We start from the raw sequence: 10,467 nt of genomic DNA, 5'->3' as shown, positions 1-10,467 counted from the left end.
CATTTTGAAAAAACTAAAGCCGCAGTGTACAGAATCCAAATCCGAAGGTTTTTTACTTCCTGTTGCTAGCTGGGCCAAAAGCACTGGAAAATGAGAAGGCAAAAGATGATTTTTTTATGCTAAAGATAATCAAGGACATGTTCTTTGTGGAGCCAGAAGAGTTGGGAATCCATGTATAAAAAGGGTTACAGCTGGGCGGTGGTGGCGCACGCCTCTAATCCCAGCACTCGGGAGGCAGAGGCAGGTGGATCTTTATGAGTTTGAGGCCAGCCTGGGCTACAGAGTGAGTTCCAGGAAAGGCACAAAGCTACACAGAGAAACCCTGTCTCGAGAGAAAAAACAAAACAAAACAAAAAAACAAAAAACAAACAAACAAAAAAGGAGACCAAAACAAAATCATCCATCCAAGTTAGGAAGTTCAATCAAAACCTTAGGAAAACAGGTAAATCTTCAAGAAAAGAAAAAAAGGGGTCACGCCAATTAGGTTCCACCATGTCATGCAAATGACAGCCTAGCAAATGATGAGGCAGAGGTGCCCAAGCTAGAAGCATTGTCAGTCCGTGACTGCGCTATGCAGAAGCCCCAGGCTTCACCTGTATTTGGACAGCCCAAGTCACATGGGTCATTAATATTCGGTGGCAATCAAGGACAATAACACATGACCAAACCATGTGTTCCCCTCTTGCCAAGAACTGGCTCTTTCTGGAGTTACTGGGTCTGTTATGGGAACCTAACAACTGACTGGTTCATGAAGATTGGAAAACAAAGGCAGTCTTGGAAGACCTGGAGTCAGCTTTGGTCACCCCAGGGAAATATATCATCTTCCTTACTGATGGGCTTGCTCACTCAGTACAAGACAGGAAGCCCTTGAATGGATCCATTTTAAGGGAAAGCACATCTTGGTAATTAATATGTGGATTGATCTGAAAGTTTTTTATTTAGTTTTTAAAAATATTTTATACTTATTTACTTAATTATTATTTGCTTATTCAATTATTTATTACTTATCAATTAAATAGTTGTTGATAATTAAGTACCTGCTTTTTAAATATTTAAATATTTTTAGAAAATTTAAATGATATAAACAGAAGCGATATCATTGTCACTTGGGAAGACGTGAACCTCCTGAAACACATCTCCCAGCTTCCACTGGGCTTCAAGACCCCAAAGTGGAACCCATGACTGGTCCATGTGCATGGAAGAAGTGCTTAACGCTAAATGGGACATTCATCCCTACGCCCAAGGCTCGGGGATCACTGGGGAAGAAGGCAAGAAAGGCTGTAAAAACCACAGATGGGGGATGTCTGCACGGAAACAGTGTTTGCTGGGCATGACAGGCCTTTGCACACGGGAACTAACAGTACCTGTGACTGCATCCACAAATCCCACACAAGATCAAGCCAGTCCAAATCCTAGCCTGGCTGAGAGATGTTCTCGTGAAGTCTGGCCCTGAGCGAAGGAGTTACTGGAGATGACAGCTGCTAGGAGATGGGCAATCAATAGTCCTCAGAACTGACGCCCTGAAGAGGCTCCCCTGGTCCAGTGGATTGTTCTTCACCCGAGCACATGCAAGTAGCAATAAACGGACTCAGTGAGCTTAAAAAAAAGATAGAGAGAGAAAGCGTATGAAATTGGGAGAGAAAGTTGTTGGGGAGACAGGGAGGGCTGGAAGGGAGGAAATAGTGGTGAATTTGATCAAAATATAATACATGCATGTGTGAAATTCTCAAACAATAAAAAGGGGAGGAAAGGATAAGAACCCAAGGTGGAAATGTCTTTCCTTGGAGTTCCAGAAGACTGAAGCCTCAAAAAAACCCCTCTGCCCCTGTGAAGAAGCGGGACACAGGTGACACAGAGCACCAGAGAGTAAAGAAGAGACCAAATATGAGGACAGGAGAGAGGGGGCGGGAGGGGGAGGGGGAGAGAGAAAGAGAGGGAGAGAGAGAGGGGGAGGGGGAGGGAGAGAAAGAGAGGGAGGGAGAGAGGGGGAGGGAGGGAGGGAGGGAGGGAGGGAGAGGAGGAGGGAGAGAGAAAGAGAGGGAGGGAGAGAGGGGGAGGGAGGGGGAGAGGGAGAGGGAGGGAGGGAGAGGGAGAGAGGGAGGGAGGGAAAGAGAGGGGGAGATATGGGGGTGGTGTTGGGAGAGTCAAGCCAGGGCTTACAAATATCCAACAAGAAGCAGTTCCTGGTCCAGCCTTGCCAAGAGCTGCTCTTGCTGTTATTCTGAAGGAGATTTACTTCTCACAAAGGCCAGCAGTTTCTCTCAGGATGACTATTCCCAGCAGCCCAGCAGCAGGCAGGAAGGACCCTACCACTGAGGTGCACCCAGAAAGCACTCACCTCACACATCCCTCGGACAGAAGCCAAGGCTCTTGTCTAAACTCACACAGATGTGTGAGCATCTGGAGATAGCTACACAGTGTGCACCAGACTTTTCATGGTGACAGAGAGGAACTTGGCCGTGATCTGACTTTTTACCTAGTACAGAAAACACTAGGTAAACATTTAATAATAATATTCCCAGTTTTATTTTTGTTATTTCATAACAAAATGGGATTATTGTTAAACATTTTACCTTTTTATTTGTCCTTTGAGGCAGTAAAGTTCTCAAACAGTCATAGCCCGAGGTCTTAGCTGGCAGGACATCCTCCAACCCAGCCGAAGTCCCGGATAAGAGCCAAATGATTAAAACAAGCAAGCCAATGGCACTAGCTTTGGGCATCCCTACCAACTCCTCTTGGGCCTCCTCAGGCTTGGGGATATCTGCCTCTATGATCTACATGAGTTCCTGGGGCTCCCTGGTCCCAGAGTATCCCTGCACGGAGGCCCTTGTCATGTTTCATGCCCATGATCTTTGCATGTCAGCTTCCCTTGTCCTGGAGATAGAGAATTTGCCTCGTATGTTCAAAGCCCTTTCTCACTTGCACATAGTAAAATCTCATACGTGTTTAAATGTGTGATGGTTAATAGTGAAAAGTTTCTGCACCCCAATAAGCCTCTCCGCCGACACAGCAATCCAAATCAGACCGAACTAGAAAAAACCCTGGTTTAATGGGTAAAGTATTCCCTGGTGATTCTCAGGCCCCCCAGAGAGGAGACAGGGAGGAGAGACCGAAAAATCATGTGTCTGTTTTTGGGGGGTGGGGGGCATTTAAATACCCTATGGGAGTGGTCTTGAGCATCTTTGAATTGTTTCTAAGGTATTTGGAAACCTAGCCCAGACTCAGCCAATGTTTACCCAGCTCATCCTTATTGGTTACTTTCCTCTTTGCTGTGAGATAATCTCACTTGAGCAGCTCTCTACCACTGGCTCACAACTGTTTCGTTTTCAGGGGCCTTTTGAAACGATAAAATTTTTGTTTATCTGCATTACATCATATGTCACTAGAAATTAAAACTGAGGAAAACAGGAGGCTGGAAAGATGGCTCAGTGGTTAAGAGCACTGGCTGCTCTCCCAGAGGACCTGGGTTCAGCTCCCAGCCTCTGCATGGTGGCTCACAACCATTTGTAACTCTAATTTCAGGCCTCCAACACCCTCTTCTAACCTCCTGGGGCACCAGGCACCCACAGGGAGCCCAGACACTCATGCAGGCAAAGCATCTTCACAAAATAAAAAATACAATAAGATAAAAAATAAAACTGAAGAAAATACATCAATTAAATTAATTTACTAATTAAGCCATTCAAAAATGGTGATTATAAATCCAACACATGTCAGCACAAGTAACATTTTTATCTTGAAAAGCTATAAGACCTGGCAGTGTAGCTCAGTTGGTAGAATGCTTGCTGCCATGCCGGGAGCCCTGGCTTTGACCCCCAGAACCATACAAAATCTCTGTGGTGGTATGTGTCTATAATCCCAGCACTCAGGAATTGGAGTCAGGATGATCTGAAGTACAAGGTCATTCTTAACTATGTAGCAAATTTGAGGCCAGCCTAAGGTACACGAATATGTAGGCTGTGGTGACTCTACCAGCTAGTCTGTGACATGAGCGGGACATGCTGTGGACCGGCGTTTCCTCCCTTCTGTGTGTCCTGACGAGGGGACCGCAACGGCCGCTCGCCATGCCTGCTGTTCTCGGACGTGGACTTGTGAGTCCCTGTGAGTCCCTGTGAGTCCCTGTGAGTCCCTGTGAGTCCCTGTGAGTCCCTGTGAGTCCCTGTGAGTCCCTGTGAGTCCCTGTGTCTATTTGTTCCAGATTCAATTCTAAAATACCCTTAATGTTTTGTCCGCACAAATAAGTCTTTCTGCCTCTGTCAGGTAAGGTGACGCTGGGCAGTTGGAAGCTGTACATCTGAGTAAGCAAACGCAGGGCCATTCTGCCTCAGGATGCTCAAAATAGAGAAACCCAGGGAAGCTGCCGCTCTGGACAAATAACTCAGGGCAAAATGGAGTAGCTCGAAAAAGGGAAGCAATCTCCTTCTCTAAGAGAATTCTACAACAAATTAACATTTTTACTGAGGAATGTGGCACCATGTTACAGGTTTATGAGTCTTCTTCATGTCTGACTAAATAGAAGGTGACTGGATTTTCATTGCGGCTTCTACATCCAATCTGTTGCTCCGGGTGACTGATTTAAATACAGTCCGTCTTCTTTCTTGTCAGTCTTAGAAATCTTCAGTCAGAAAGCCCACAAGTTTTCCCTAATCTCCAAGCTTACTTCATCCTCTCCCGATGATGCAAGATTCTCCCGGAACCTTGGAACCCACTGGAAGAAAACAGAGCGATGAGCAGGCAAGACGATTCCTCAAGAAAAGGTGACTGTTGCCAAGCCTGAAAACCTTTCGGGTCCCAGACACACACACCCTCTCCTCCATGCTAGTAGGAGAGAACCAACCCTACAATTTAGCCCTCGATACCTGTGTGCTCTCCTTGAAAAAATAGGTAACTAAATAAGGAAAAACAAACGAATACACAAAGCAACCGAGTGAGGCGAGGCAGGCACACTTCTCAACAGCCAGCAGTGACAAGGGTCAATCAACCCACATTGATTGATGAGTAGACAGGAGTCATGAAAGGCTGAGGTCTCTAGACTCCTCCCCAGCTCCTGGTGACCAGATCCAGCCTAGGTCATGGCTCAGAGACTCTCCCATACAGGGACAGTCCCAGGTGCACCTTTGAGATAACAAACATGTTTCCTAAAACAAACAGCCATTGTTTCTAACAAAGACCTTCAGTGTTTCCTCCATCAACAAAAGGCCACGGCCATCCTTCCAAGAAGACAAAGGGCTGGAAGAGCTTTCATAAATATCATGATGGGAGGCGGGGAGGCTGGGGAGGGGCAGGACCATCATTCACTCCCTGTATGTCTCTGCGGGACAATACTTATGACAGGATGGACTCCACTAATATGAGCCTTTCTGAACAGCAGGTCATTCCTGCACTATTCGTAATGACAAGAATGACATTTTCCTCGTCTTTTGGCATGGAAATAATGACATCTATCCCTTTCAGAATTGCTGTCATGGCCAAGAGAGGTCATAGGTGTGAATGCTCTTTGTGGGGTTTCTCGGGCTGCACAATGACATTATGAGGAGGCTGATGGCTCCCCCCTGCTGCCTGACTAAAGAAGATAGCTCTGTGTTAGCCAAATGAGTCACCAGACAGTCAAGCTGCTAGAGCAAAACGTAAGGGAGAGAACATTGGGTCGGCACAGCTGTCTGCAACTGTGAGATCCCGGGGCTCACCCCAGGCCCAGATGGCACTCAGATGTGGTGGTTTGAATGTGACATGGTCCTCCTGCATTTGAACACTTGGTCCCCAGTTGGTGGCACTCTTTGGGGAGAGTTAGATAGGGCAGCCTTACCAGAGGAGGCTCACTGGGCTAGGCTTTGAGAGCAAAAATGCAAATAAGCAAATGCTTGTGTTTTGCTCTTAGAGTTTCATGCAGCAGTTTGAAGATGTGAGCTCTTAGCTTCCTGCTCCTGGCGTCACGACTGCAGGTCTCTGCCATGCCAGCCCCACTGGTATGGACTCAAACCCACTCAACTATAAGCCAAAATAAACTCTCTCTTCTCTAAGTTGCCTTGGTCATGGTGTTTTATCACAGCAACAGAAAAGTGGCTAAGAAATCAGGTGAAGTCCAATTTTATTGGCTTTCCTTACCACTCCGAGGATCCCAGTTTGTTATAGTCAGGGTTCTCTAGAGGAACAGAACTTATAGAATGAATCTCTCTCTCTCTCTCTCTCTCTCTCTCTCTCTCTCTCTCTCTCTCTCTCTCTCTCCCCTCTCTCTCTCCATATATATGTATGTATGAAAAGAGGATTTATTAGAGTGGCTTACAGGCCTCAGGCTGTGGTCCAGCTCATCCAACAACAGCTGTCTACCTATGAAAGGTCCAAGAATCCAGTAGTTGCTCCAACCATGAGGCCAGATGTTTCAGATGATCTTCAGTTTATGCCAGAATCCCAAAGAAGTAGGCTCTAAGACTATAAAAATGGACTTTCGAGCAAGGAGAGAGCAAGCAAAGGGAGAATACACTTCCTCCTTCCGTGTTCTTTATCTAGGCGGCCAGCAGCAGGTGTGGTCCAGATTAAAGGTAGGTCTTTCCACCTCAAAGAGTATAATGATTCTGCTTTCCTGAAAGACTTCACTTGTCTCCTCAGCACCTATCACACGCAATTCACCCAAAACAAGTATGTATTACAAATTAAGACAGGAGCTGGGCATGATGACGTGCACCTTTAATCCCTGCATGGACGCAGAGGCAAATGGATCCCTTGATCAAAGCCAGCCTGGTCTATAGAGAGAGTTCCAGGACAGCCATACCTACACAGAGAAACCCTGCCTTGAAAAAGAAATAGAGGAACCTGGAGAGATGGCTCAGTGATTAAGAGCACTGGCTACTTTTCCAGATATTACATTTCCAGCACCTATGTGGTGGCTCACAACCATCTGTAACCTCAATTCCAGAAGATCCAATGACCTCCTCTGGCCACCCAGGGCACCAGACACATAGGTAGTACACAGGCATACATGCAGGCAAAACACCCACCCACATACATAAATAAATGTATATATTTACAAAAAGAGAAATTCAAAGCCAGCCTAGTCTACACAGTGAGTTCTAGGCTAGCCAGGGCTACAGAGAGAGACAAACAAAACTAAAAGAGAAATCACAATCCCAGCACTTGGGAAGCAGAGTCAGGTGAAGCTCTGTGAGTTCAAAGCCAGCCTAATCTACATAGCAATTTCCAGGCCAGCCAGGACTACATAGTGGAATCCTGTCTGAAAAAACAAAAGAATAACAACAACAAAAATGTGTCTGTATAATTATTGATGACGGTGGTGGGGAATAAATGCCTTCAAGAAAATGCCTTTATTTCAAGGCCCCCAGAGGGAGTGGCATTATTAGGAGGTGTGGCTTTGTTGGAGTTAGTGTGGCCTTGTTGGAGGAAGTGTGTCACTGTGGAGGTGGGCTTTGAGGTCTCCTTTGCTCAAGCTACTCCCATTGAGACAGTCCACTTCCTGTTGCCTGCATATCAAGATGTAGCCAGTACCATGTCTGCCTGCATGCCACCATGCTCCCTGTGATGATAATAATGGACTGAACCTCTGAAAATATAAGTCACCCTAAATGAATGTTTTTCTTTATAAGAGCTGCCGTGAAAATGGTGTCTCTTCACAGCAACAGAAACCCTAACTGAGATAGAAGTTGGTACCGGACTGCAGTACTGCTGTGATAGGACTGAGCAGGTTTTTGTTTGGAGGAATTTGGACATTGGTACTTTGGGTTAGGAAAGCCATGGAATGCTTTAAGCACTGCTTAATGGGCCATCTTAGTAGAAGCATGGAAGATAACGGTGTTGAGAATGATTTGAACTGGGAGGGGCTGGCTCTAAAGGTTTCAGAGAAGAATTCTAGTATGTTGCCTAGAAATTGTTCTCATAATATTTGATGAAGAATGTGGCTGATTTTTTTTTCTTGCCGTTGTCCATACAGTCTGTCTGAAGCTAAAGAGAAAAGTTTTGGATTAATTCCATTGGCAGAGGAAATCTCAGAACAGCCTACTATACATTCTGTCATGTGGTTACTGATGAAGATGTACAATGAAAAGGAACAAGCTGAGCAAATAAAATACAAAACGTACAGACTGAGAAAAGGGGCACAGGAAGTGGAATGGAGCTAAATCCTGTGTTCAATGAGATAAACAGATTAAAAAATAGAATAAAGGAGGTGGTGACCTCAGGGCAAGATCCCACCCAGACAAATTTCCAACTTGTGAAAAGGAACTAAAGAATAGTTTAGAGCTGGGTGTGGTGTTACATGCCTTTAATCCCAGCATTCAGGAGGCAGAGGCTAGCATACCTCTGAGTTTGAGGCTAGCCTGGTCCACAGAGCAAGTTCCAGAATAGCCAAGCTTAGGCCATATAGGAAACAATCAAAAACAGAAAGTTGGTAAAAATGTAACTGAATGAGGGGCCATGTTCCAGCTCCAGCAAGCAGCAGAACTTGGCAGCTTTGGTCACATGGTTCTGGAGTTAAGGATAGAGGAAAGGGGCTATGGAATTTGCCCCTGAGACTAAGGAAAGCTGCTGAAACCAGGCATGTGTCAGGGGTGTCCCTGAATGGAGGCCAAGAGAGGCCATTGTGTGAAGCCATGAAGTTGAAACCTGGATTGCCTTGGAGACCCGAAGATGTTGGAGATGCCAGAACTGTGGGATACCTGCTGAGGAGAGCTGCTAACAGGGAGGGGAACCAGCCCAAGAGAAAGAAGTGTGTTGCAGTCAATAGAGCTGAAAGGAGTTGGAGATCTGAAGAGCATTTTGACATCAGACACAGAGATATAGAGTTTGGAGTTTGCCCAGCTGGTTCTCGGTCTTGCTTTGGTCCAATATTTCCTCACTATGCTCCTGTGAGACCAAAATGAGCCATCTTAGAAATAAGACCAAAATGCTTTCACCCAAAAACTAAGGCCTAAGATTTCTCCTTTTAGGAATAGGCCATTAGTTACTGAAACCAGCCAGTTCAGATTCCAGAAACCAGGAAGTGTAAAAGTACAGAGTCACAAGATAGTCACAAGGAGGTAATGCCTGACAGACTATGGAGTGTCCTCTCCCTGGTTTCCAGGGTAACTAACCACAGAAATGCTCCCACCTGAGGGCAGCCAATGAGAAATGGTGGTGGGCAACCACTCCCTTAGAAGTAATTTCTAGAAGTCCCTAGAAGCAAGCCAATCAGAATTGAACCCGTACTAGCACCACTAAATGATGTAACCTTGTGGATTTTCCCTTTAAAAGCTGAGATTGCAGATAGGTGGGCACTTCCTCCATCCTCCACTGTGTTGGATGTATTGGACGAAGTCCCTGCCTAGGCTTGTATATGCATAATTAAACCTTGCTTTTGCATTCCGGCATGCTCATCTTTGGTGGTCTCTCTGGGGGTCACGATCTGGGCACAACACTCCCTTTCCTACATTTTGGAAAGGTAATGTATATCCTGTGCCATTATATGTTGTAAGAATGTGATTTGTTTTTTTTTTATTTTGATTTTAGAGGGCATTATGGTTAAGAGACTGTATAAATCTCAGAAGAGACATTGAACTTTGGACTTTTAAACATTGTTGAAACTGTTGCTATAGACCATGGGGACTTCTGTAGTTGGACTGAAAGCATTTTTGCATTATGATATAGCTTCAAACATTTGGAGGCCAAGGAGTGGAATGTGGTGGTTTGAAAGAAAATGGCCCCCAAAAGGAGTGGCACTATTAGGGGGTGTGGCCTTGTTGGAGGAAGTGTGTCACTGTGGGGGTGGGCTTTGAGGTCTCCTGTGCTCAAGCTATTCCCAGTGAGACAGACTACTTCCTGTTGCCTGCATATCAAGATGCAGCCAGTACCATGTCTGCCTGCATGCCACCATGCTCCCTGTGATGATGATAATGGACTGAATCTCTGAAAATGTAAGTCACCCCAGTTGAATGTTTTTCCTGTATAAAAGTTGTCATGGTCATGGTGTCTCTTCACCAGCAATAGAAACACTAAGACAGGTCACTACAAGTATGCGCTCAAATGATACTGTGTAGGTGGTAGCACCAACACAAAATCTGACAGACATTTTAATTTTTTGTTATGGATACAGGTGTTTTGTCTGCAGGTACACCTGCACACCAGAGGAGGGCAGTGGATCCTACAGGACTACAGTTGAAGAGAATTTTGTGGGTGCTGGGAACTGAACTCAGGGCCTCTGGAAGAGCAGCCAGTGCTCTTAACCACTGAGCCATCTCTCCATTTCCCCTATGTATTCATGTTTTAGGAGATTTACTCTTATTTATATGTGTGTGTGTATCTGCATGAGTGAATGTATACCACATGTTTGGGTGCCACAGAGAGGGCCCCAGACAAAGGTGCTGGATCCCTTAGAGCCCATGGGAGCCAGGAACCAAATGAAGGTCATCTGGAAGCATGACAAGTGTCCTTTACTACTTAGCCACTTCTCACTTCTCTCCCCCGACTAATTGATTTTTGATT

The 10,467-nt window shown here is 45.5% G+C and overlaps 1 long non-coding RNA gene across 1 annotated transcript in view; it reads right to left on the bottom strand.

The window, feature by feature from the left end:
• Positions 1 to 361: 361 nt before the first annotated feature.
• LOC143271156 (uncharacterized) overlaps positions 362 to 10,467 on the bottom strand; it is a 32,506-nt gene continuing 22,400 nt past the window's right edge. The window contains exons 5-7 of the long non-coding RNA XR_013048366.1: positions 2,574 to 4,708; positions 2,339 to 2,476; positions 362 to 1,596 (exon numbers count right to left, since the gene is read on the bottom strand). This is a non-coding gene — a long non-coding RNA (uncharacterized LOC143271156). The remainder of the gene's footprint in view (positions 1,597 to 2,338; positions 2,477 to 2,573; positions 4,709 to 10,467) is intronic.

Source organism: Peromyscus maniculatus, chromosome 1 (assembly GCF_049852395.1).
Source record: "Peromyscus maniculatus bairdii isolate BWxNUB_F1_BW_parent chromosome 1, HU_Pman_BW_mat_3.1, whole genome shotgun sequence".
NCBI classification, from domain to species: domain Eukaryota; kingdom Metazoa; phylum Chordata; class Mammalia; order Rodentia; family Cricetidae; genus Peromyscus; species Peromyscus maniculatus.
Note: the sequence above shows the minus strand (reverse complement) of the source record. Positions and strands in the feature narration are given on the sequence as shown.